The sequence below is a fragment of the Equus caballus genome, chromosome 9, assembly GCF_041296265.1.
Source record: "Equus caballus isolate H_3958 breed thoroughbred chromosome 9, TB-T2T, whole genome shotgun sequence".
NCBI classification, from domain to species: Eukaryota; Metazoa; Chordata; class Mammalia; order Perissodactyla; family Equidae; genus Equus; species Equus caballus.
In genome coordinates, this window is record NC_091692.1 from 98,601,940 (window position 1) to 98,626,898 (window position 24,959).

Below are 24,959 nucleotides of genomic sequence, written 5' to 3' on the forward strand. Positions count from 1 at the left end.
TTCATATTTAGAGAATATAGTCAAGAAGATTATTTCTTAAAACAATTGTCTGGTTAATTCATAACTTTGGTGAACAGGTGACCTGCCATTCAGCAAACTGGTGCTGTGGCATGTTGGGTTTCCTGAGAACTGGCTTTTGGAGAGTGGCAACAGCAGCAAGGTGCCTACCTCTCAGTGCACTGAGAGGCAAATATGGCTGAGTGCTGGAGAAGGAAGGGTGGTAGGGTTGGCCAGGTCCCGAAGCACCCTGCAAGCTGCACGTCAGTTTAGACTTGATCCTGTAGTCAGCGGGTAGCCCTGGGAGATTTCTGAGCAGAGTTTCAGGACTACAAAACTTGCAGCCATTCCGGGGTGCTGCCCCAAAAGGGGAAGAGCCATTATTTATGGTGGACACCACTCAAGCTTGACTCCATCCTCTACCTGAACTGGGTCCCAATGCTCCTCCACTGAGGTCCTCCTTCCCTGCACCATCAGAATGCTGATAACAGCCATTGTTTCCAACCAGGGGCAATTTTGCACCAAGGGACACTTGGCACCGTCTGGAGGCATTTTTTGATTGTCACAACTCGGGGGGTATGCTATTGGCATCTCACAGGTGGAGCCCAACAATGCTACTGAATTTCCCAGATGCACAGGACAGATCCCCTCACTACAAAGAATCACCCAGCCCCAACATTACCAGTGCTGTGGTTGAGAAATCCTGGGTCAGGTGTTCTGTAGCCACTAGTCTCATGTGTCTATTTATGTTTAAGTTAACTAAAATTAAACTAAATTAAAAACCCAGCTCATCAATGTCAACTTAAAAGCAAATTTGCCTCTTATTTCACCCTCAAAAGGAGTTTGTTCTGGACTAGGCAAAAGAATTACGATTCAGGATGTGCATGCTATGGCAAACCATAGGCAAATCCAGAAAACAAAGCAGGGGAGCTGCTTTTATAGATAAAAAGGGGGAGTAAGGAGGGGCTGTCCTAAAGGAAAGTCCATGAGGGGAGAGTAACAGTTCAGGGTGGCACTGGTTTTTCATTGGCTGAGCTGTGGTGTTTCTCATTGGCTGAGCTGTGGCATTTCTCATTGGCTGAGCTGTGGAGGCTTCTCATTGGCTGAGCTGCGGTGTTTCTCAGTGGCTGAGCTGCAGAGTTTGTCATTGACTGAGCTATGGTGTTTCTCATTGGCTGAGCTGTGGTGTTTCTCATTGGCTGAGCTGTGGTGTTTCTCATTGGCTGAGCTGTGGTGTTTCTCATTGGCTGAGCAGCAGAGTTTCTGATTGGCTGAGCTGCAGAGTTTGTCATTGACTGAGCTATGGCGTTTCTGATTGGCTGAGCTGCAATGTTTCTGATTGGCTGGGCTGTTGCTGGGTGGGGAGAGAAATCTTCCTTCCTAGTAAAGTAGTTGTACTTCCTGTGGGAGACGCAAACACCTGTCTCTTCCTGTTTGGTGTAATTGATGGCGTGTGATGCCAGTTAGAGCTCACCCTACAGGCCTTTCTGACTCCAGTTTAGTTAAGGTTTCTATTAACTTCCGCCAGGCTTTTCTGACTCGGATTTAGTTGGTTTCTTTTATTAATTTCCACATCGGTCACACCAGCTACATCTCAAGCGCTCAATCCCCACAGTGGCTGGTGGCTACAGCATGGGGAGCACAGAGGTGAACATTTCCACCTCGCAGGACTGGACAACACTGGGCTAAAACGTTCAAATAAGGTTTCACTAACAGTTCAGGGATCAGAAAATAGCTAAAGCAGATTTGACACCAGTTACTGATGCACGTCTTTTTGGACCCTGAGTTAGTCAGGGCTCTCAAGAGAGACAGGATCAACTGGAGGCGCGTGTGAGGGCTGCGCTCGGGATACACCTGGTGACAGAGGCCGCTCCTCTTCAACACGGTGGAGCGCTCCCAGCCTGTCCAGGCCCGCTTCTATGCCGGAAGGAGAAAGGGAGCAGCAGGAAGTCCTTCTCGGTGACCCACAGCCTGGGAACAGGCGCAGGCGCAGTGGAGAAACAGGCGGAGATGGGGGACCGCCCCCCACACAACGAACCCCCGCCTGCCCGGGCCTGAGGCCCTGGGAGCCCCACCCCTACACGTCCGAGGCCATATCTGACCTGTAAGAGAAAGGGTGAGGGCGCGCTCCCAGCTCCCCGCCCCCTGTTCCCGCCCCCGAGCCCGCGGGGACGGCGACCACCGAGACCACAGTCTTCCCGGCGTCCTAGGGCGGCCGCGCCCGCGCTTCCGGTTGAGTCCGCCGCCCCACCCTGCTCTGCGAGCTGTCCGGGCCGGTGGTGGGCCCGTGAGTTGGCTTCCCGGGGCGTCGGCCGGGCTCCCGGGGGGCCTTGTGGAGGGTCGGCGGGGTCACAGGGTCGTGTCACGAGGGTCTGTATGGAGGGTCGGCGGGGCAGGGTCGGCCGGGGTGTCTTCGGTGGTGACCAGGCTCTGGGGGTGCAGGGAGGGGTGAGACCGCCGCCGCTGCCCTCATTCTCCGCCCTGTCCTCTTGGCCCTGCCGTACCCGCTGCAAAGCCCAGCGGTGCCGGTCACTTTTGGGGTCGCCCGGCACCACCCCCCAATACTAAGCGGTCATGAAGGCGGGAGATAAGATCCTGCATTTCTGCGTTCCTTCCCTCCTTCCCTCCTTCCCTTCTCCCCTCTCTGCCGCTTGCCTCGCATCCAGTCCCCGTACGACGATGCCCTCTCCCCAGATCTCCAAGCCGCCCTCCTCTCCACCGGCCCGCGCCTGAGGTTCGAGCACCGGGCGCGGCGGGCACGTGGTGAGGCAGAAAAGAGGGAAATCCGGACCAGACCCCGCTCTGCCATCACTGCCCGGTGCCCTGGGCCAGCCCCTCCTCTCTCGGCTTCAGTCCGAGTTAGTGACCAGCAGCGTGGACAACGTGCAAAGGCGGCCGCACCGTTGCTGTCGTCCGCCCCTGTGCTCTGGATGCAGCTTTCCTCAGCCTCTCCTCGAGGCCGCAGCGCAGTCAGCCAGAACCACCTTTTCTGTTTCTCTCGGCTTTATTTTGAGAATGTTCAAATCCACGGTAAAGTGCAAAGAGTAGAACAGTGAGCAAACAGCATACGCCCTTCACCTGGATTCTGCAGTTGCTCCCATTTTGCCACATTCGCTGTATCTTTGAACGTCATGACTTTTGTTGCTGAAAGAGTAACTTGAAATTAATTTGTAGACATCATGACACTCACCCTTCAGTAGCTCAGACTGTTTCCTACAAGTAAGAAGTTCTGTTAATGACCCCAATTCCATATCACACATGAGAAAATTAACAATAATTCCATGTTCTCATAATTCCTATCCCTAAAATGTCTTTTATACCTGTGGGTTTTTTTAATCCAGCGAGTGATTAAGGATGGCACATTGCATTTGACTGTGTCTCTTTAGGCTCTTATAATCAGAAACAGTCCCTCTGACTCTTCACTTGTTTTTATAATATTGACTTTTGTGACAACGTGTGCCATCTGTCTTGGGGCATGCCCCACGTTCTACATGTATCTGGAGCCCACACAGTTAACACTCCCTGCCCTTCACACCCACGTTGTCAGAGCCTCAGCCTCTGCTCTGAGAGGCAGAAGGTGATCAGTGGTTAAGGTAGCGGCCAGCCAATGGCGGTTGTAAAGGCACATTTTCTTTTCCTCTCTGCAAATAGAAGACATCTCTTACTCTGAGATCAGGGTGTTTTTTTCAAAGCACAAATGTAACCGTTACCTCCCATTGCTCTTAGAATGAGGAGCAAAATCCTTAACACAGTCAAGGCCTCTCTCACACGACCCTGCTTTGTTCCCTCTCAGAGGAGGCCTCCCTGTCTCTTGACCTTCCTTGCATGTTGGCCTTTCTCTTCTTCCTGCTCCCACAGCTCCAGACCCTCCCAAGGGCTTTTCTTCCTACAGCCTTCCCACTGATTACTTCCTATTCACCCTTCAGATTTCCATGTAACCCTCACCTGCTCATGGATGCCCTCCTTCACCCAGCTAGGCCCAGTCTGCCACTCAAGGCCCCACTACCCCATGTGTCTCTCACAGTTGCAATTTTAAATTTATTGTATGCTGATTTCATTTATGTCTGTCTTCCCCATGGACTGTATGTTCTTTCCATGGTGGCAGTTGAGGAGGGGGAGGCCAGGGAGCCTGTCCCTAAGTCAGTGATGATGCTATAGGATGCTGGAGGAGGGTGGACCATGGGTTGGCGTCCAGTGGGCACCCTTCGTCCTACCCCTGCCTCAGAACTGTCAACTTGTCACCACCATCATCTCCACATCCCACCCTCTGACCATCACCTCCTGCCCTCCCAGCCATGCTCTCTGGTCCCCTGACCCCCGCAATTACGCCAGCCTACTGGGCCCTTGGCCCCACCTTGCAGATCTGGATTCTAGGCCCATGACTCAGATCCCTCCCCTGCATGTGCCCCCTTGCCTGCTCCCTTCCTCCCCATTGTGCAGAACTTGCCCAGTCTAGCTCTCCACCTGCTTTGTGCCTGCCCTCAACACCGCCCCCCCGCCCAAGGCCTCTGTGGCTGAGAAGAGACACATCCTCACTGGCCACTCTCACTGGAGGTCACAGGTGTGAACCTGGGCCTTAATCTCTGACAGCCGTGCCTTCTCCTTTGCTTCCAAAGCCCTGCCCCCGTCCTCAGCCCTGGCTCTGACGATGCTCCTGCATCTTAGTTCACTGTTCCTTGGCTGAGGTGACCAGTCCCACCTGTCCACTGCCAGCCCCCAGCTGTGCCTGGCTCCCATCCCCTCGAGTGCGCAAAGACCTCGCCCTGGCGTGGAGACCTCTCCCGTGTCACTTATGTTCCATCAACATGCAACATGCTGTGATATCTCCTCCCAGAAGTCCTCCTCCCCTCCACCTGGTGCAGCCCGTGTAGAGAGGGGTAGAGACTGAGGACTGGTGCTGGCGGCTGTGAGCCAGGGACAGGGCAGTAGGAGGACCAGAGTGTTGTCATGGGGACTGGGGAGAATGGGACTGGGAGACTGCACCAAGGCTGGCATGGGAACTCATTTAGGCAACTGGCCGCTGTCCAGGTGAGGGTGGCAGTTGGGATGGAGGGAAGTGGATGGGTGCTGGGGCGGTGCTTGGGAGGTGGAATAGCAATGTGGGGGTGATAGAATGTGGGAGAAGAGTCACAATGGTACCCCGCTTCCTTGGGGATGGGGATGTGATATTGCCACCAGGTGACGATTCTCTAGATACGTGGGTCTGGAGGAGGAACTGTGGACAAGGTAGACATCAGCACTCTGCCTGCCTGCTGGGCCCAAAGCAAATCCTCTAACTGAATCACTGCATTTAGGCTCTAACTTAGCAATGCGGACACTTGTGTTCTTCTCATATGCCAGGTGGGGAGATTGAGGCTCAGAGAGGTGACTAGCTGCAGACACACAGGGGTTCTGTGGCAGAGCTGGGGTTTGAACCCTGCTGGTCATTCAGCAGCCCACTCTTGAGGTGAGGGAAGGAGAAGCAGGCGGTGGGTGACAAGTCATGCAGTATTTCCAAGAGGAGTGGTCCTGATGTCACAAAGACACAAGTGAGGCAAGAAACACAACGTTATCCCTGAACTTGAACTCAGGCTCCCTGGCAGCCCGGTCCAGGCTCACTTGGGTGAGGAGGTCTCAGAAGAGAGAGTGCTTTGTGCTGAAGGAAGTATCAGTGCCCAAGATGGGGGCAGGGTTAGCGCCTTCTCCTTACATAACCACCTGGTTCCTTGAAGCAGCATGATGGGGACCTGGGGATGCTGCCAATGGGAGGAGTACAGGCAGCTCTCACTCTTCTGTGCCTTCCTTCTCACCCCTGTTCCCCCATGTTCTCGCCTTCATGGGAAGTAGCCCAGCAATGATGGCCAAGCCCCAGGTAAGCCAGCCTTCAGGGAGCTGTTGTTGCTGTCCCAGGGGTCCCCCTCCCCCTCAGCCTGGAATGCCTCTGCCCAGCAGAGGCAGGATCTTCTTCCTCTGGTTGTAGGCCCTGCCTCGCTGGCTATTCCACACAGCTGAGCAGGGAGCAGGGCTCAGGGGAGAGCCCACAGTTTTAAGGGCTCTGCGTTTCCATCAGCACCCTTTTCCCTGACCAGCCTACCCACCCAGCCCTTTTCCCAAACATATGGCTGGAGGCTGGGGAGAGGCATTCAGGAGCCTCTTGCTGGAAGTTCACTGTGACTTCAAGGTGACCTGTCCCCGAGGGCAGGGCTGAGGCTCTCTAGGCAGCAGGTACCTGTGATTCCAGGATATGGTGACCTTTGAGGAGGTAGCTGCTTCACTCGAGAGGAGGGGTGGCACTTGGGCCCCCAGCAGAGAGTGCTCTACCTGGACAGGATGCTGGAGAACTACCGCACCCTGATGGCTCTGGGGAAGCGTGCTTCCCCGACAGGGACCTGAAGCCACCCTTGTTCAGCCTCTTGCCCTCCAGGCTCATTCGGGCTGTGACTGCCTCAGGGTTACAGCTGTCTCTCCCTGACATAGTGACTCAAGGCAGTGGCCCTGCTCCCCACTCCTCGGTGACCGGTCTGGGCTGTTGATACTCAATAGAACAAAAACGTCCAGTCCATATTGGGGGTGCCCTTGTCCTAGCGGGGAGCACCCAGTGATCTGGTTTCCCGTTCCCTTCTCTGAACCTCCCCTGGAGCCCCCTTCCTCCCTTGGCTTCTGTGGCCCTCTGCTGGGCCTGTTCTGATCTTCCAGCACTGATCATTATCTTCTTGATGAAGAGGCTTTCCAGTGTCCAGACCCAGGGTCATCTCTCAGCTGGAGCAGGGGGAAATGTTGTGGGTCGTGACCCTGCCAGGGCTCTCCTGTGCAGGTGAGTGACAGGGTAGGTTTGTTAGGGAAGGCTGTGATGTGATGTGTGGGTGAGCTGTAAGGATGGAGAGTGCAGTGATGCGCTGTGTGTTGCTCCTCAGATAGGACCGTCATTTTCCACTGGTGACCAGGCTCTCACCTGATGAACGGACAAGCACCATATTTCAGAGTATAAAGAGAACTACTCATTGTGTCTACATTTGGAATATGCCATCAGAAATAGCATCGCCTCCCATCCTTTCACTCATTCATTCAACACATGTTTTTGAGTGCCACCTATATGCAGACATTCTTCTAGATGCTAGGGTTACGAACAGGCAAAACCAAGCCCTTGTCTTCGTGGCATTTGCGTTTTGGTTTAGGAAGAACATTCCAGTTTGGGGAGGCTTTCTCTGTCCCTGCCTGATGTCCTGTCATGTATTTATTTGTGTATTGTCAGTCTCCTCATTAGAATGTAGCACCAGGCAGCAGCGACTTTGGTCATCACCATCCCCAGGCTAGAGTGGTACCTGACATGTGGGAGGCACTTGTATGCACTCATATGGGAGGCAAACATCTCTTGAAGTGCACTCATGTGCTTGTTTTGTTGTCAGCACTTACTTTGTGCACAGCGCCATCAAGATGCTGCAGAGACCTGTGTGAGAAAGCACCTGCCGCCAGAATCTCAGGTCCAGCTAGAGAGATGGACACGAACAACTAACCGTGATTCAAGACAAAGTGGAGTAAAATCCTTAACAGAAGGGATAAAGCTCTGATCAGGCTGACATGCAAGCTGTGAGGAAATTTGATTTGGCTCATTCATAAGAATAACTATTTCCTTTCTTCATTCACAGGGAAGCTTTTAATTTCCATTCTTTGTTTCAGATTCTCAGGTCAAGACAAAGCACAATCAACTCCAAAGGAAAAATCTTGTGAAGAATTACAAGGAGTAACTCATGGAATTTTCCAAAGAGTCAATGCAGAGGTGCTTTAGTTTCAACAAGTTTGTGGGTCTGAGACAGGAGCAGAACATTCACAGAAAAAGTTCACAGTAAAGGCCAGGAGGAATCTCTTTTCCCAAAAGAGAGATTCTGGGCAACTGCTGGCTCCTCTGTTAAAACTTATGGAGCAGAGAGAGACCAGGAATGTAACAAATTAGGGAAAAGTTTGACTCTAAGTGCAAAGCCTGTTGCACCTCAGAGGAGCAAACCAGGAAAGAGACAGTCAACAGAAGACACGTGGCAGAGGCTTTCCATGTGATTCAGGGCAGAGTGGACAACAAATCCCAGTGTGTCAAAGCTCCATGGGAGTAATGTGCATGGGAAATCTTTCAGCAAGAACTCTCACCTAATTTGGCATCAGAAAATTCATACCAGAGAGAAGCGCTACAGATGTATCAAATTTGGGAAAAAATTTAATCAAAACTCAATCCTTATACAACATCAGAAAATTCACAGTGGAGAGAAACCCTATGTGTGTAATGATTGTGGCAAGACCTGTAGTGGGAATTCAAACCATATTAAACACCAATTGATAAATACTGGAGAGAAGCCCTATAAATGTAGTGAATGTGGGAAGACCTTTAACAGAGAGCAAATCGTATTAAGCATCAGAGAATTCATACAGGAGAGAAAACTTTTGAATGTAAAGAGTGTAGGAAAAGCTTCAGTCAGTCATCACACTGGATTCACCATAAAAGAGTGCATTCTGGAGAGAAGCCCTATGAGCACAATGACTGTGGGAAAGGCTTTGATCAAACATCACACCTGATTGATCACCAAAGAATACACACTGGAGAGAAATGTTATGTGTGTACTGTGTGCAGGAGAGGCTTTGTTCAGATGCCACACTTGATTGACCACCACAGAACACATTCTGGAGAGAAGCCTCATGGATGTAGTGAATGTGGGAAATCCTTCAGTCAGAGCTCAACACCTACTAGAAAGCAAGTCATTCACACCATGGAGGGTACATATGAATTACATGAATGTGACAGGCTCTCAGTCTGAGTTGGCCTCTCAGTCACTACCTCACAATTCCTCCTGGAGAGGAATCCTTCAGTTCATAGGAGGAGGAAACATCTGCGGATGCAGCAAAGGTGGGAAAACCTTTTATTGTCACTTGTTATACAGTTTCTGAGAACTGCTATTTGAGAGAACCCGACAGATGTAATGAATGTTGAGAAAGCATTTAGTTGGAGCTCACACCTTATTCACAATCAGATAATTCGTATGGGATGTAATGGACACAAGAAAGGCTTTGATGTGTTCTGGGCAGAAGGTGAAACTCCAGGTGCCCACTATTGTCATCCACTTCCTTTTGAACAAATGCCCAGCAGTTCTTGCCCATTGGTGGACATGCTCAGTAGGTGACCTGTTGCCTTTAGGCTGGGATGTGGGATGGAGACAAAGGCAGCCTTATTCCCAGCTGTAGGGGAAGCCAGTGATCTATGATGTGGCCAGATCCCAAATAGCAGAAGAATAAAATGTGCTGAGAGAAGCAGGTAGAGAAATGAGTCCCCACAGTGGGTTCTCAGAAAAAGGCAAAATTGCTAGAGTTAGTGTTGGGTCCCTGGAGCTGTTTCTTTATCCAGAACAGTGATGAGCAATGATTCAGGATCTTCATGAAACCTAAGTGGAGAGTAGCTGAAACAGTTTACTGCATATCTGTACTAAGTTCCTTAAATCTGAAGCATGTAGAATGGGTGTGAACCCTGCCTCCGTGTAGCATCTGGGTTTTCATCAGGGGTCAATCAGTGGAAGTACTGGCTGCAGCAAACACTTCATTCCAAGATCAAGGGTCTGTGAAAGATTGCTTATTTATGGCTCACACCTCCCAAAAATAAGCTAGATTTAAATAATGATATATACAATAAGGTCATTAAAGTAGAAAATAACAGTTATAAATCCATTGTGAACTTCAAGCCATAGGTATAACTGAATAGTTGGTTGTTTATACAAAAGGGCTGTTGAAAGGTTTCTGACTTTTTCTGCAGTGGGTTTGCTGCCAGAACACAGGTGTCATGAAAATCACCACTAAATCTAAGCCAAAATGGGAAAGGAAAAGACTCACATCAAAATCTTCATCACTGGACACGTACGTTTGGGCAAGTCCCCCATTCTTGGCCGTCTGATCTACAGATGTGGTGAGATCAACAAAAGAGGGGCCGGCCTGGTGGCACAGCGGTTAAGTTCACACGTTCTGCTTCTTGGTGGCGTGGGGTTCGCCGGTTCGGATCCCAGGTGCGGGCATGGCACCGCTTGGCAAAAAGCCATGCTGTGGTAGGCGTCCTGCGTATAAAATAGAGGAAGATGGGCATGGATGTTAGCTCAGGGCCAGTCTTCCTCAGCAAAAAGAGGAGGATTGGCAGTAGTTAGCTCAGTGCTAATCTTCCTCAAAAAAAAAAAAAAAAAAAGAACCATTGAAAAATTTGAGAAGGAGATTGCTGAGATGGGAAAGGGCTCCTTCAAGTATGCCTGGATCTTGGATAAGCTGAAGGCTGAATGTGAGCATGGTGTCACCATTGATATGTCCCTGTGGAAACCTGAGACCAGCAAGTATTATATGACCATCATTGATGCCCCAGGACACAGAGACTTTATCAAAAGTGATTACAGGCACATCTCAGGCTGACTATGCCATCCTGATGTTGCTGCTGCTGTTGGTGAATTGGAAGCAGGTATCTCCAAGAATGGGCAGATCCACAAGCAGCTTCTCCTGGCTTACACACTGGGTGTGAGACAACTAATTGTTGGTGTTTACAGAATGGATTCCACTGAGCCACCCTACAGCCAGAAGAGATGGAAAGTCACCCATAAAGATGGCAATGTCAGTGGAGCCACACTGCTTGAAGCTCTGGATTGCATCCTCCGACCATCTCATCCAACTGACAAGCCCTTGCATCTGCCCCTCCAGGACATGACAAAATTGGTGTCTTCATACTGTGCCTGTGGGCCAAGTGGGGACTGGTGTTCTCACCCCCTCAGCATGGAGGTCACCTTTGCTCCAGTCAACGTTACAACTGAAGTCAAGTCTGTTGAGATGCACCAGTAAACTTTGAGAGCAGCTCTTTCTGGGCACAGTGTGGGCTCCAGTGTCAAGAACATGTCTGTCAAAGATGTTTGTCATGGCAGTGTGGCTGGTGACAGCAAAAATGACCCAACAATGGAAGCGGCTGGCTTCATGGCTCAGGAGATCATCCTAAATCATCCAGGCCAAATCTGTGCCGGCTATGCACCTGTTGGGGATTATCACACAGCTCATTGCTTGCAAGTCTGCTGAGCTGAAGAAGATTGACCACTGATCTGGGAACAAGCTGGAGGATGACCCCAAATTCTTGAAATCTGATGATGCTGTCATTATTGATATGGTTTCTGGCAAGCCCATGTGTGTTGAGAGCTTTTCTCACTATGTTTTGCCAGGTTGTTTTGCTGTTCATGACAGGAGGCAGACAACTGCTGTGGGTGTCATCAATCAGTGGACCAGAAGGCTGCTGGAGCTGGCAAGGTCATCTGGTCTGCCCAGAAAGCTCAGAAGGCTAAATGAATATTGTTCCTAATACCTGCCAACCCCAGTCTTAATCAGTGGTGGGAGAACAGTCTCAGAACTGTCTGAATTGGCCATTTAAGTTTATAGTAAAATACTGGTTAATGATAACAAATTGTAAAACCTTCAGAAGGAAAGGAAGGTGTTTTGTTGGCCATTTGGGTCTTTGTGTGTGCCAGTTTTAAGCTATTAGTTTTAAAAGTCAGTCCTTTTAAGTGAAAACAACTTGACCAAAAATTTGTCATAGAATTTTGAGACCCATTAAAATAAAGTTTAATGAGAAAAAAAAGTTTTGAATTAGATTTCCCCTTTAGGCCCAATCCAAGGGGAAAGGAGGAAAGCCTTTGAAGAGGAAGCCAGCTGCGAAATGCATCCTCCCAGCCCCCCTTTGCCACCAGGCAGTGGCACAGACTCAGCCAAGCACACCTGACTTCAGAGGCCTGGTCTTGAGGAGTCCAGAGGTGTGGGTAAGAGCAAGCAGCCGACATGCACTCAAGGTCTCCACACAGCCAGTCCTGGGTGGAAGGAGCAAAGCTGTTGCCTCTGTCAGAAAGGGAGAAGGAAGGGCTTTCTGAGTCCTCTCCTCAACTGTGGCCTCCTCACAGGGAACGAGAGATGTAGCAGGTGTCGTCACAGACAGGTGCTTCCTTGGGTCACTGATGGAGGCCTGGCCTACTCCCTTCCACTTGTCCTGTTGTGTGCACCAGAGCACGTGCAGTGGAGGAGGTGCCTGTGGTCAGGAAGGCCTGATGAGGAAGGATTGGAACTGGGCCTTGAAGAACAGGTAGGATGATGGCAGAAACGGGCAGAAGCATCACAAGCAAAGATGCAAGAAAGAGGTCCATTTTCCCAGATACAGGCAAGATGGGAATGTGACTGGAGAACAGGGCAGGCCTGGCCTTTCAGGCTGTCCTGGAGAATGTGGGTGCAGTCCTGGAGGCTGTGGAGCCATTGGAAGATTTTGAGAAAGACGGAGACATCGGCCAAGGAGGGTTTCAGAGTCAATCTTCAGGCTGCCTAGGAACGTGGAGTGTGAGGGGCTCTTGGGAGGTACTCTGTGTGGCTCATCTTACCTGTCATCCAGGTGTAATATGGAGGCTTCTCTGTTTCTGAGAGATTGTAAATCAGTTTCTTGATTACCCAAGTCACATGCTCCATTTCCTTCATGCAGGACTTGGGTCTAGAGACGATCTTGTGCAGGTTGTGGCTGAGTGGAGTCCATGTCTGGTCAGGAGCATGGGGAGCCAGCGGGGAGGCTGTCCGGAGACAGGCTCACTGGCCCGGGTCTGCTCAGATTTGCAGACTCTGATTTTGCTGCCATGCTGGGATGCTCCCTACACTCCAGGAAGTGGACATAGAAGACCAGAGAGCCAGGGCACAAACGTGAGCCCTGCTGGGACCTCTCGGGTACCACCAGTACCAGTGTTCCCACTAGGACTGCTGCCTTTGTGCACAAATTTCAAGGGAAGCTGGGGTTCAGAATGTGGAAGTGGCTCATAGGACTCAAATCTCTGTGGCTCCAAGCCCTGAGAGCCACTGCTTGCATCTCCACAATAGGGATCAGATCACACGTGTGGTCACTGCAGTCGCTGCCCAGCCACAGCTGCCCTGGGACAGTGCCTGGATGGTGTCTGCACATGTCTGGCAACTGTTAACCAAAACTAACAGCTTTACAAGGCAAAAATAAAGTTTTAAAGAAAAGAGAGACTTTATGTAAAAAATTTGCAAAGCAAGGAAGTACACCTCATCCCACAAGTTGATAGGTGAGCTCCACCTCCCCGGTCTAGGGGTGGCTGATTTTTAAAGGCAAAAAGTGCACAGCATGCAAGGCTAAGGCTGAGTCCAGTTCATATTGTTCGCCCTTTCCAGCCCCAGTTTATTTTGTGCCCGGGGCTTTCTAAATATCCTAACTTTAGGGAAAAACTACTGCATTGTTCTCCAGCCATCTGGCGACAGTCAAGGTTAAAATGTAATTTTCTGTTTCTGTCCATAGTTCAGCCTTGAGGTGGTCGTGATAACCATCACTTCAACTCTGACCTTGTTCTTATCTCTTTATCACTTTTTGTGTGTCCATTTTCTTTCTCTGAGGCTTGGAGTTTAAGCTGAATGTAGGTTTCCTCAGACTTTCTTTAATGAGTGATCACTTTTCTGCTCACTAAATTAAAATCACATTGTCTTGCCCTCTTGGGCAGTAAGATTAGGGTTAAAGAAGTTTTAGGGTGACTCCAAACTATTCAGTAGCACACCTACAGTCTCTTGTCCTGTTTCCACAGATGGCCAACCACACCCATTGTGAGAGTCTTCCAGGAAGAAAAAGAGCATGGGTTTTGGGCTGAGACAGGCAGATCTGAGTTCACTTATTGTGTGATCACAATTTGTCTAACTCCTCAACTTCAGTTTTCTTACCTGTAAAATAGTCATATTAATACCTACCTGGTGCATTTAGGGCACTCGGCACAACCTGGCACATAGCAGGTGCTCAATGATTGGCAGATACTGTTATAATCACAGTTGGCTTTTACCAGGTTAATCCCTAAGAGCAATATTATCTTTGTGAACTCCGAGTGCTTAGGAGGTAACTGTTTCCTGAAGTTAGCAACAAGACCCAGGTTCTGACATGTAGCTTATGTGCTCATGGGTTTGCCCACAGCCGCCTAGAAGCACTCCCAAGATAACCACTTTTCCTAAAAGGAGGAGTAAAGTTTTTTCCACATACATCCCTTAGTTCTCATTCTGCATGGACCCCAGTAGTCCTCAGCAACATTGGGGTCACGGTGGCCTCATTCCATGAAGGTCTCTATGGAACCCAGCCCCATGCGCCCTAATGCCCTTACCACCAAGGCCCGCTCCAAGAGTCCTCACACTCCAGGATGCCACCTTCCTCTTCAACTGCCCAGACCTTAAGAAGCCCCAGTGGCACAGGGCCTCTTCTCACTCAACAATCTCTTTGGGTGACCTCATGTGTTCCAGTGGTATCAGTGACCATCAATACGCCGAAATCTGCATCCACAACCCGGACTCTCCTGGCTACTGTAGGTTGAGCCTCCACTGGGATGTTCCACAGGCATTTCACCCTCAGAGCTGAGTTCCTCATCTTCCTTTCGTCGCCTGCTCTTCCCCTGAGAGCTCTTCCTTTCACAACCATCACGGGCCAAGTTGCTGAGGACTTGTTATTTGACTCTTCTCTGCCACCTGCAACCCCAACCAATAACCAAGTCCTGTCCCTACTACCTCTAGAATATCGCTGTCGTTTTCCCACCTTGCCTCTCCCCGGCTTCCATCTTGGTCCACGCTACCGTCACTTCTTGCCTGGACTTTCACCATAGCCTCCTCACTAGTGTGCTCCCGTCCATTCTGTCTGCCGCCCCTGTCCCACCCATCCCCCTCCGCGCTGAGCCCAGAGCGAGCTTTCTGACACTCAAACCCAATTGTGTTACCACACCCAGGGGGCACCCGACTCCTGCTCCCCCCACATTCCAGCCCCCCGGGACCAGCACCACCCATCGCCACATGTCGGCGGTACTTTTTCTTTGCCCTTAGGATAAAACCATAAGATTTAAGGGGGCCAAGCGGCCACAACACTGTAGCAGCTGCAATTATTCAGGATCCGCGGGGAAGGGACGTGGCTCTTGTGTTCACCGCTGCATATAACTCGGGACCTGGCAAAGAATGGCCTCTCCGTCAATCCCGAATCAAGAACTGAAGAGAGGAACAACTGAAGGGCTCCTCCTGGGATCCTGCTCCCCCTTCCCCATCCCTGCCTGGACCAGCGAGGGCGGAGCCGCGGAGCAACCAGAGTCGGAGGTCTTCCGGGCAGCCTAGAGCGGCCCGACAGCGAGCGCGCTGACCCCGCCCCGGGCGCTGACCCCGCCCCGGTCGCTGACCCCGCCCCGGGCCACTTCCGGCGGCCGAGCTCCTCCCGCCGGGTGCGCCCCGCCTGCTCTGGGCGGTGAGTTGGGCGGGCCGGGCGGGAGGCGCGGCTGTCAGTCGTGGTTGCGGGCCGCCCCTGCAGGGGGAGCCGCGGGCGCCGGCGGCCGGAGGGCGGCCTTGATGGGCGGTGCTGGCGGCCGGGAGTGGGAGCGCCCGGGGCGCGCGCGTGTGAAGACGGTAAAGGCCCGGAGGGCACGGTGGAGCCGCGGCCGCCGCTGTACGCGGGGTCTCGGTTAAGTCCCTCGAAGCAAAGCCTTGGTCTGAATTTGAGAATCCTGTTTCTCTAGGTTCAACTTTTTGAGGAAGTGCCAAGCTGTTTCCCAGGCAGCTGCGCGGTTCGCAACCCCGTTCTGCACCCACCCCTACGTCGGGCAGTCTCTGGGGGCTCTGGCTTCTCTACATCCTGGTGGACACCTGCCATTCTCTCTTTTATTACCCACATGCTAGTGGCTGCTAAGTGGCATCTCATTGTGGTTTTGATTTGCGTTTCCCTGATGACTAATAATGTTGAGCCTTTCTTCATGGCTTATTGGTCATTTGTACATCTTCTTTGCAGAAATATCTAATCAAACCCTTTGACAATTGTTAAATGGAGTTATCTTTTTATTATTGAGCTGTAAGATTATATGTTCTGGATACAAGTTCCTTATTTCAGATACATGGTTTGCAAATATTTTCACCCTGCTGTGGGTTTTTTCCCTTTCTTGACAGTATCATTTGCAGCACAAAAGTTGTTTTTTGGGTTTTTTTTCCGCTTTATCTCCCCAAACACCCCCTGTACACAGTTGTATATCTTAGTTGCAGGTCCTTCTAGTTGTGGGATGTGGGACACCGTCTCAACGTGGCCTGATGAGCGGTGCCATGTCTGCGCCCAGGATCCGAACCCTGGGCCACCGCAGCGGAGCGAACGAACGTAACCACTCAGTCACGGAGACGGCCCCATAAAAGTTCTTAATTTTGATGTGGTCCAATATTTCTGTTTTTGTTTTTTCACTTGTGCTTTTGGTATCTTTTTCAAAGATTCTGCTTTTGGATTTATTCATCCACTCTATCGTTTCCCTTTTTTAGAGGTTCATTTTTTTCCTCTTAATTATTTCTACTTTCTTTAGATTTATTTTAGTATTTTTTTTTGTCTAGCTTACGTTGAACATTTAACTTTCTAACATTAATTCTGACATATAATTATTAAAGGACAATAAAATTATTTCCTAAAATTTTATAAGTTAATAGACTGAAGGTGGACTCAGTAATAGACTGATTTTTCAGCTTCTGGGTAACAAAAGTTGAAGAAGGTAGGAAGAGAAAGGGGAAAAGGAGGGCACTGGGAATTTTATGGGAGGGAAATGAACAAAAGGAGAGCAAAATTCAGGATAAATGGAAGAAAAAAGGCAGCCTTTTTCTCCTCTGACTCCATGGAATTTGTTTAATAAGTATGAGAGCAGGAGAAGATATAGTAGTTTTTCTATAGCTACCTTCTGCATCTCAGTATTTCTTGCTTTTGGATCACATGCATTTAGAGAAGATATTAGTTGTTTATTTTTAAGCTTTTTTAAAAAATATTTTATTTTTCCTTTTTTTCCCCAAAGCCCCCCGGTACATAGCTGTATATTTTTAGTTGTAGGTCCTTCCAGTTGTGGCATGTAGGATGCTGCCTCAGCATGGCTTGATGAGGAGTGCCATGTCGGCGCCCAGGATCTGAACCAGCGAAAACCTGGGCCACCGAAGGGGAGCGCAAACTTAACCACTCGGCCACAGGGCTGGCCCCTAAGCTTTTTTATTTACTCTTTTTATTTTGAAATAATTTCAAGCTTATAGGAAACTTACAATAATACAGCAAACTACCAAATAACCTTAATTCAGATTCACCAATTTTTAACTTGTGTCACTTATTTTATCATCTCTCTCTAATATTTCCTGAACCATTTCAGGAAGTAGGTTGAATATATGGCTTGAAAAGATGGCTTTTTCTTTAATTTCCTTCTCGTGTTTGATCTCTTATTGAATTTATTCCTGTTTTTTGGAGGAGTAGGGTCCATTTTCATTCTTTGTTTTGAAAGATCTGATTCTAGGTGTTTTCACTATCTCCGTGAAAATTAATAAAATCATTTAAAATGGAGTTGGGAGGCCAGAAGGGGAAGCTCTCAGGCAGTACCGATCGAGGTCAATTATAGAAGACAATTACAGACCCCAATAGAAAGAAGTCATCAATAGGAAGAATCATCAATTACAGACCCTAACAGGAAGAAATGTATGTTGCATCCCAAACAGAAATCAACTACCCCAGCAACTCGGCCAATGAGAAACTGTCACCACTCTGAACTCTTGCTTTCCTCTAATGGACTTTTGCTCAAAACAACCCCTCCCAATTTCCTCCTTTTTCCCTATAAAATCACATTCCTCTCCTTTGATTGTTGGACCTGCCTATGGCTTTTGCCATAGCCTGTGGGTCCTGAACTGCAATTGCTTGCTTTTTCCTGAATAAACTCATTTTGCTGGTAAAATAATTGACTGTCTTATTTTTCAGGTTGACATACGTGGTGTCTGAAGTGGGATCTGAAGGAGGCGACCCTCAAGAGACGATGGGCCCCAGAATTGAGCGAGGTACCTGCTCTGGGCCCCTGGAGCTCATGGCTTCTGTGAGTCATGGCCTACTTTTGGTTTGGTGAGTTTCCTGTCAGATTCTGAGCTCCACTTTTCTTGTGATTTGAGCTGTCTGACTTTATTCAGAAAGGGGAGGGGGTTTTTCCCTCTCGGAAAAGGGTTAGCGTCATTTCAGGAGGTTTCATCCTAGGCTCCATCTTCACAGAGAAAGACTTTGTCCTTTCGGGGGAAGGGTTAGAGTCTTCCCCAACGAGTGCTTGTCTGTCTTCTGAGGTGCGTGGCAGCAACTTTCCTTTTGGGGGTCAAGCTAGCGGGGATTTTCTTTTGGTTTTGGATTTTCTTTGGTTTTGATTTCCTCCTGGAATCAACTTGGGCTTTTGAAGCTGGGAAATGGGATCCCAGTCATCTCAATGACCTGAGGGCAGCCCTTCTTAAGGGGCCCCAGCCAGGATTAAGTTTAAGAATTTTGGACCCCCTGCATGTGCGTTTTTAACTAAGTGGGCCAAACTGACAAAGAATAGCCTGGAATTACAATGGCCATAATGGGGAACTTTCGATCTCCCCAAACTCATTTTTCTTAAAACCAAATAGTAAGACTACGGCTCTAAAATTAAGCAAAACAAACGGTACATTTATTTTAATTGTACCTGGAGCTTCCAAACAGGCACAAAACTCTAAAACCACCTCACTGTAAGGTACTATATCTAAATTAGCTGAAACAACTAAAACATTGAAGGAAGACAAAAATGGCTTCTGAGGCTTCCCTTTCCCTTCCCCTGTTTTCTTCGTCTTCTGCTCAGGCCCCACTCTGGCGCCATCTCCCTCCTTCCCTCTGTGCATCTAGTGCTGAAACTTTGGCCATCTGAGCAAGTAACCTTAACTTAGTCCATCTTCCAGAAGCACAATTTGGAATCAACTATTCTTTTGAACTTTGTACCTGAGACGTGGCTGAAATTCTTAAAACAAAAGCTATAAGGTCTCTGTGCCTTTCTGTGTCTTATGTATGTCTATGTACATGTGTGATATTTTTCTTATTTATTTATTTTGAGGAAGGTTAGCCCTCAGCTAACTGCTGCCAATCCTCCTCTTTTTGCTGAGGAAGACTGGCCCTGAGCTAACATCTGTGCCCGTCTTCTTCTACTTTATATGTGGGATGCCTGCCACAGCATGGCGTGACAAGTGGTGCCATGTCCGTACCTGGGATCCAAACCAGTGAACCCCAGGCCACCCAAGCAGAACGTGGGCACTTAACTGCTGCGCCACCGGGCCAGCCCCATGTGTGATATTTTTCTACCTCTGGATAGTATTGCCAAAATGAATTTGTAAAATAGTTCTGTTTAATTGGCTTAAGGAAAGGCAAGTGCTTATATAAATTAAGTATTCCTAAAAACTCTCAGAAATATAATAGAAACTAACCCAAATGCTTTGCAGGTTCATGTGATCTAGGAAAATATTAGAAATTAAAGCTAGTTTAAGTTTGTTGGTTTAACTGAAACAGGCATGTCTTTAGAGCTAACAACATTAAATATCACACTTTTATCCTACATAGTTTGTTGGTCAGATAAGTTCATATTATCTTTGTTGCAAAATTTGTCAAAAAGAAAATTTGCTTGAGATGATGGCTGATTTTGTCTAATATCTTATGAAGTTCTTGTGAGTAATATAAGCGTAATCATTGGGAACAAATTATTTAGATAGGTGAAAATTGGATAAAAGTTTTTTTGGGAAATAATTGTTTTATAGTATGTGTGCTTACAAAGAACATCCCCAAATCTTTTTGGGCAACTTAAAACTTTAGAGTTTTTGCTAGTTAAATTAAATGATGGAATTTTGAGTATCTGGATTATTTTCCAAATATAAAATATGAAAATATTCATTATTGAACATATGTATCTACTTTTGGCTCCCTATTGCAAAGAAACTAAAGATAAATTTGAGTCTCTTGGTAACCATGTCTTGTGCCACATTGAAAGACTGCACTATTTAGAAGAGCATATGCTTCTAGAAATCATGAATGCATTTATAAATTTACTAGTCTCCACAATTGCTTTCTTCTTAGTTTTTCACTAGGAATTAAGGATTCTAGGAGTTAAGAATTCTAATCAGACCAGGGAAAAGGAGAGGTGGGGGGAGGGCACAAAGGGTGAAGTGGTGTACCCACAACATGACTAACAATAATGTACAACTGAAATCTCACAAGGTTGTAATCTATCATAATCTTAATAAAAAATAAAAAATTCTAATCAGTATATATAATAATAAGGGAAATATCTCTGTCTGCAAGGAAAGCAGAATGTGTGTTTCAATAAAAGAAGGTATGAGGAATGGAAATGCATTTTATTGGGGGAAAGAAAATAATTTTGTCCTAAAGAGGCTGGTTATTTGGAATGGGAAAGCGAAAAAAATAGAACAAAACCTAAATGTAAAAAAAAAGTGTAGAAGGTCTGTGGAAAGGAATCTTGGGAAGAGAATTTTAATATGTGATCAAGCTGGCTAAGATTAAAATAAATTTATTAAAATGAGTTTTAATACCAAAATAAACTAATGAAAATTAAAGTTTGGCTTTCTTTTCTGTTGAAAGGACAAGATTTTCTTGGATTATTGGTCTGCTCTTGATAGATTGTGAAAGCTTCTTTAACTAGAAAACAGAGATTTTGTGTTTTATTAAAATAATTTTCTCTGTTGTTTCTATCAGGTGTTTAATTACTTAAGGGAACAGAGTCTTCTTAGTATTAAAGGTGTTATGTTTTGCTTACAATCATATAACCTTTTGTATTTACCTTTGAAACCTGTTATAGATATTTAAATATTATTTTGTAATGCTCTGTGATCCTATTTGGTCAAGTGTCCAAATCTTTTGAGATTTTTGACAAGCTTCCTAACATATTCAAATTCAAAATGACAATTTTGACATTGGATGTAACTTTGGGACTTTCCAGGGGGCACCTGGGTCATCTCAAAAGATTTGTTCCCTTTCCTTATATAAGGAGAGAAATTACATTAATTGGTTTATTTGGTATGCCCAATTACATGAGAAGCATGGTCCAATAAGTAATAATAAACCTTTTTAGGTTATATTGTATGGGTGAATGTTACAAGTGTTCTAGAAATTGTATGAAGTTCCTAAAAATCTGATATGTCCTAATATAGTTATTACCTGTAATTCTAGTTACTTTCTAAAATGTATGTCACAAAAATACCCAAATTTCCTTGTCAATTGTGTTTACCCATTGTTTTTTAAAAAGCCTTTTGTCAGTTACAGACAGTAATTGTGTTACTCTGGTGCTGTTACAAATATGTTTCATTTTCAAAGAGATTCATGGAAAAGACTTTGACAAATACTCTGGAATACAGGTTTTGCTAACTTTAAGATCATAATACTAAAGTGGGTGGGAATTTCTGGAACTCGAGTGGGGGACTGATTGCCTTGATGTTTTGTTTTCCAGATGTAAAGCACCCCTTTTCCTCCTCTAAGCTCTCTCTATCTTAGAGCAACTTGGTAAAGTGTATCTGTGCAACAAGTGTTGAAACACTTATCTTTTTCTCTCTACCTGATCCCTCTATAATTTGGAAACTCTTAAGTGTTCTTTTCATGACAATGTATGTATTTGCCTGGGTTCAGTGAAGGTCTGTTCTCCTTGTAACAAAACACAATTGTAAGTAAGGGCTACATTGCCAAGGCTTTGACTAGAATGTCACATTCAAGAAAGGTGCACACAGACTCAGACATGACCAGACAGCTTTAAGGAACTGCTTAAAAAATTGGCCTGGTACTTTGCTTACAAGGTTTCAGCAAAGCAATCTTAAAAAAAGAAAGGGGGGCAGGGGTTGGCCCAGTGGCATAGTGGTTGACTTTGTGTGCTCTGCTTTGGTGGCCCAGGGTCCACGGGTTCAGATCCCAGGCACTGACTTAGCACTGCTCATCAAGCCACACTGTGGCGGCATCCCACATACAACAGAGGAAGATTGGCACATATGTTAGCTCAGCAACAGTCTTCAACAAGCAAAAAGAGGAAGACTGACAACAGATGTTAGCTCAAGAACAAGCTTCCTCCAAAAAAAAAAAAAAAAACTTATGTGGTCCAGCACTATTTTTTGTTGCATTTATATAAATAATCAGACCAAGTTTAATACAAAATTTTACTATGCTTATCTTTAATAAAAATGGGGTTAATTGTGGAGAAATTATGTTTGTACCTTTGTAGATATTAAATTCTAGTCCTATTAATTGTCTTTAAGATTTTGTTATATACCTCTTTGCTGGGCTGGACCCTAAATTCTTCTAGTTTCCCTAAATGTTTGGATATGATACTCCAAACTGACGTTTACAATTTTACTGTCCTTGAAATCTCCATGGAAGGGACTATACCAGGTCCTCCTCATTACTCATATGGCAGCGAATCTTCACGGACTTGAGCCTTGGGTGCACATCTCACAGCTAAAGAAGACTCCACCTAACATCTAGCCCTTTACAAACGCTGCAGACCTCAAATCAAATTGACCAGGAAGAGAAGCAGGTGACATCTGAGGCAGAGAGCTTTCCCAAGACGACCAGACCAGGCCTGTATATTCTCTTCCCACTGTTGCTTCTTCTCTCTCTCTTTCGTGGAAAGACTGCCCCTGTCTGCGTTTCCCAAAAGCTTGCAGAAGAGGGAAACCTCTTCTTTTGATTATGGCCTTTCAGAAACAGCCTCCTTATGATCCCCTTTTTGCTTGCTTTTTCTGAAGGGTTAGAAAGTTCAGCATTCACAGAAGTCTTTCTTTCATCTGGACTGTTAGCTGACTCTGAGTTCTTATCCAAATCCATGGTCTCTGAATTTGCAACCTAACAGGCAGTATTATTGGATAACGCATTTGGTTCCCAGTTATTTCGAGATGACAATACTGTTTTAATATGTCTTTTTGAATTTTTTGCAAGAGTTCATCAGCTATTGCTTCATGTTTATTCCTGCACTGTCTTCCCAATGTGCTCAGTTAATTCTTTCAGTTTGAGTGTGCTCTTACCATATTTGCTGTTCTGTTTTCTCTTCATAACAAATCAGAAGCCTCTCACTGGTTCACCCCATTAAGCCTCTATTTAGCCAGTTACCTTCAGGTTTGGGCTCCTAGTTTGGAACCATCAGACAATTTGGATTTGTCATGTTACTTTCAATTCTGTTTTGTATAAATACTTTAAGTTTTGTATTTTGTTGCCTGTGACACCTTTATAAACATGACGTACCTCATGAGGTGACGTTAGCACAGCAATCTGAAATGATTTCCAATGCTTATGACCTTGGACGACTATAGACTTTGAATAAGAAGTGCCTGCGAGTTCTCCCTCCTAACCTTCCTGGTTTCTCAAGTGTGGCCTAAATGGTTTCCAACCACTATGCACTCTCCCTCCAACATGGATCATGACGAGAAGGAAAGGTCCTTCCTGGCACCAAGGGACAAGACCACTAAGTGCAGAAATCCTGGCTCTCGATCAATGATGCTTTCAGAGAATGATCTTGATCAGAAGGGAGGAATGTGAAAATTAATAAAGGGAAACCCATTTAAAATGGATTCTGGAGGCTGGAAGGGGGAGCTCTCACACAGTACCACTCAAGGTCAATTACAAGAAAGACAGTCAATACTGACCCCAATAGAAAGAAGTCATCAATTACAGACCCCAATAGAAAGAAGTCATCAATAGGAAGAATCATCAATTACAGACCCCAACCAGAAGAAACATACATTGCATCCCAAACAGAAATCAACTACCCCAGCAACTCAGCCAATGAGAAACCATCACCACTCTGAACTCTTGCTTTTCTCCGGTGGACTTTTGTTCAAAACAACCCCTCCAAGTTTCCTCCTTTGTCCCCATAAAATAATGTTCCTCTCCTTTGATTGTTGGACTTGTATATGGTTTTTGCCATAGCATGTGGGACTCGAATTGCAATGGTTTTTCCCAAATAAACTTGTTTTGCTGGTAAAATAACTGGCTGTTTTAAGGTCGACATCTCCAAATGCTTGTTTTCAGATAATTACCTCACTTTGGGGTACTACAGTTTTCTTCTGCTCCCTTTGACTTCGTCAGCTTGGCCTCCCTGGACTCCCAGCTCCATCTCCTCAACTCCTGAAGACTGCCCAGCATCTCTGTGCAAGCAGATGGACTTTTCTCTAGTTTACCTTTACAGAGAGTATAGCCTCTGGGCCTCCAGCTTTGGACAGGGGCCTAGGTTCCCACTATCATTCTGGAGTCACCCAGGCTTCATCTGTTGTCTCCACAGAAGCTGTAAGTAGGCCGTGGCCCTCAGAGCTGCCATAGAATCAGTTTCCAAGCTGGAAGCTCTGACTTTCATCTCTCTCTTCATTTTTAGCCCCTGGGGTGTTCCTCACTCCCTTCGTGCTTAACCATGAATTTTCCTACTAACATTCTCACCCCAGGTTCCACCCCAAACAAAGGTAGAGTGTCAGAGCCACACACCAGCTCTGCCTGCACCAATGCTTCTACCAGACACAAACAGGAGACATGGGCCTTCCGAGGAAACGTCACTATGGGCCTGCAGTAGCTTAGGAGGGAAACCGGTTGTGATTCAGCGTGCTTCACGAACAAGATGTAAGCAGAAACGACTCATGACACTGCTTTCATCACTTCCTTTCTTTTCCTCCCTCCCTTATCTCCTTTCTTCCTTCCCAAAACATGTCTGAAGTACTTATCTGTATCATGTGCTGGAGATATAAAAGTGCATAAGACAAAATCACTGACAGCAAAAAGCTACAGCTGTAATGTACGAGAACCAAGTAGAAAGAGTCAAAGAAGTCATGAGCTGTGGTCTGGTGTGGGTGTGAAGGTTGTGCTGTGAGATATAGAGTAGCAGAGTTACTTTTTCTGAAGGATATTTGTTAAATGAGGTAGATACTTTTATCCCCATTTTAGAGATGAGGAGAAAGACCTAGAAAGACGAAATGTTTTACTCAAGGTCATAGAGTGAGCCCAAGGCAGAAGGGGCCTAGGATGCAGGCCTTCAGATGAGGTCTGCAGACCCCTCCACACAGACCACACTGGGGCTGGCCAAGTCCACACTTGGGAGAGGTTCTGTGCTTAGGAATTTTAATAATATAATGGAAGAGCCAGAACATGAGTC

At 46.9% G+C, this 24,959-nt stretch overlaps 1 long non-coding RNA gene and 1 pseudogene across 1 annotated transcript; both read left to right on the top strand.

The window, feature by feature from the left end:
• Positions 1-6,616: 6,616 nt before the first annotated feature.
• LOC100064451 (elongation factor 1-alpha 1-like) lies at positions 6,617-11,550 on the top strand (annotated as a pseudogene).
• A 3,705-nt stretch (positions 11,551-15,255) lies between these two features.
• Positions 15,256-23,806, top strand: LOC111775069 (uncharacterized). The gene is made up of 3 exons (XR_002810572.2): positions 15,256-15,420; positions 17,768-17,905; positions 22,205-23,806. It is a non-coding gene; the product is annotated as an uncharacterized lncRNA (long non-coding RNA).
• The last annotated feature ends 1,153 nt before the right edge of the window (positions 23,807-24,959 follow it).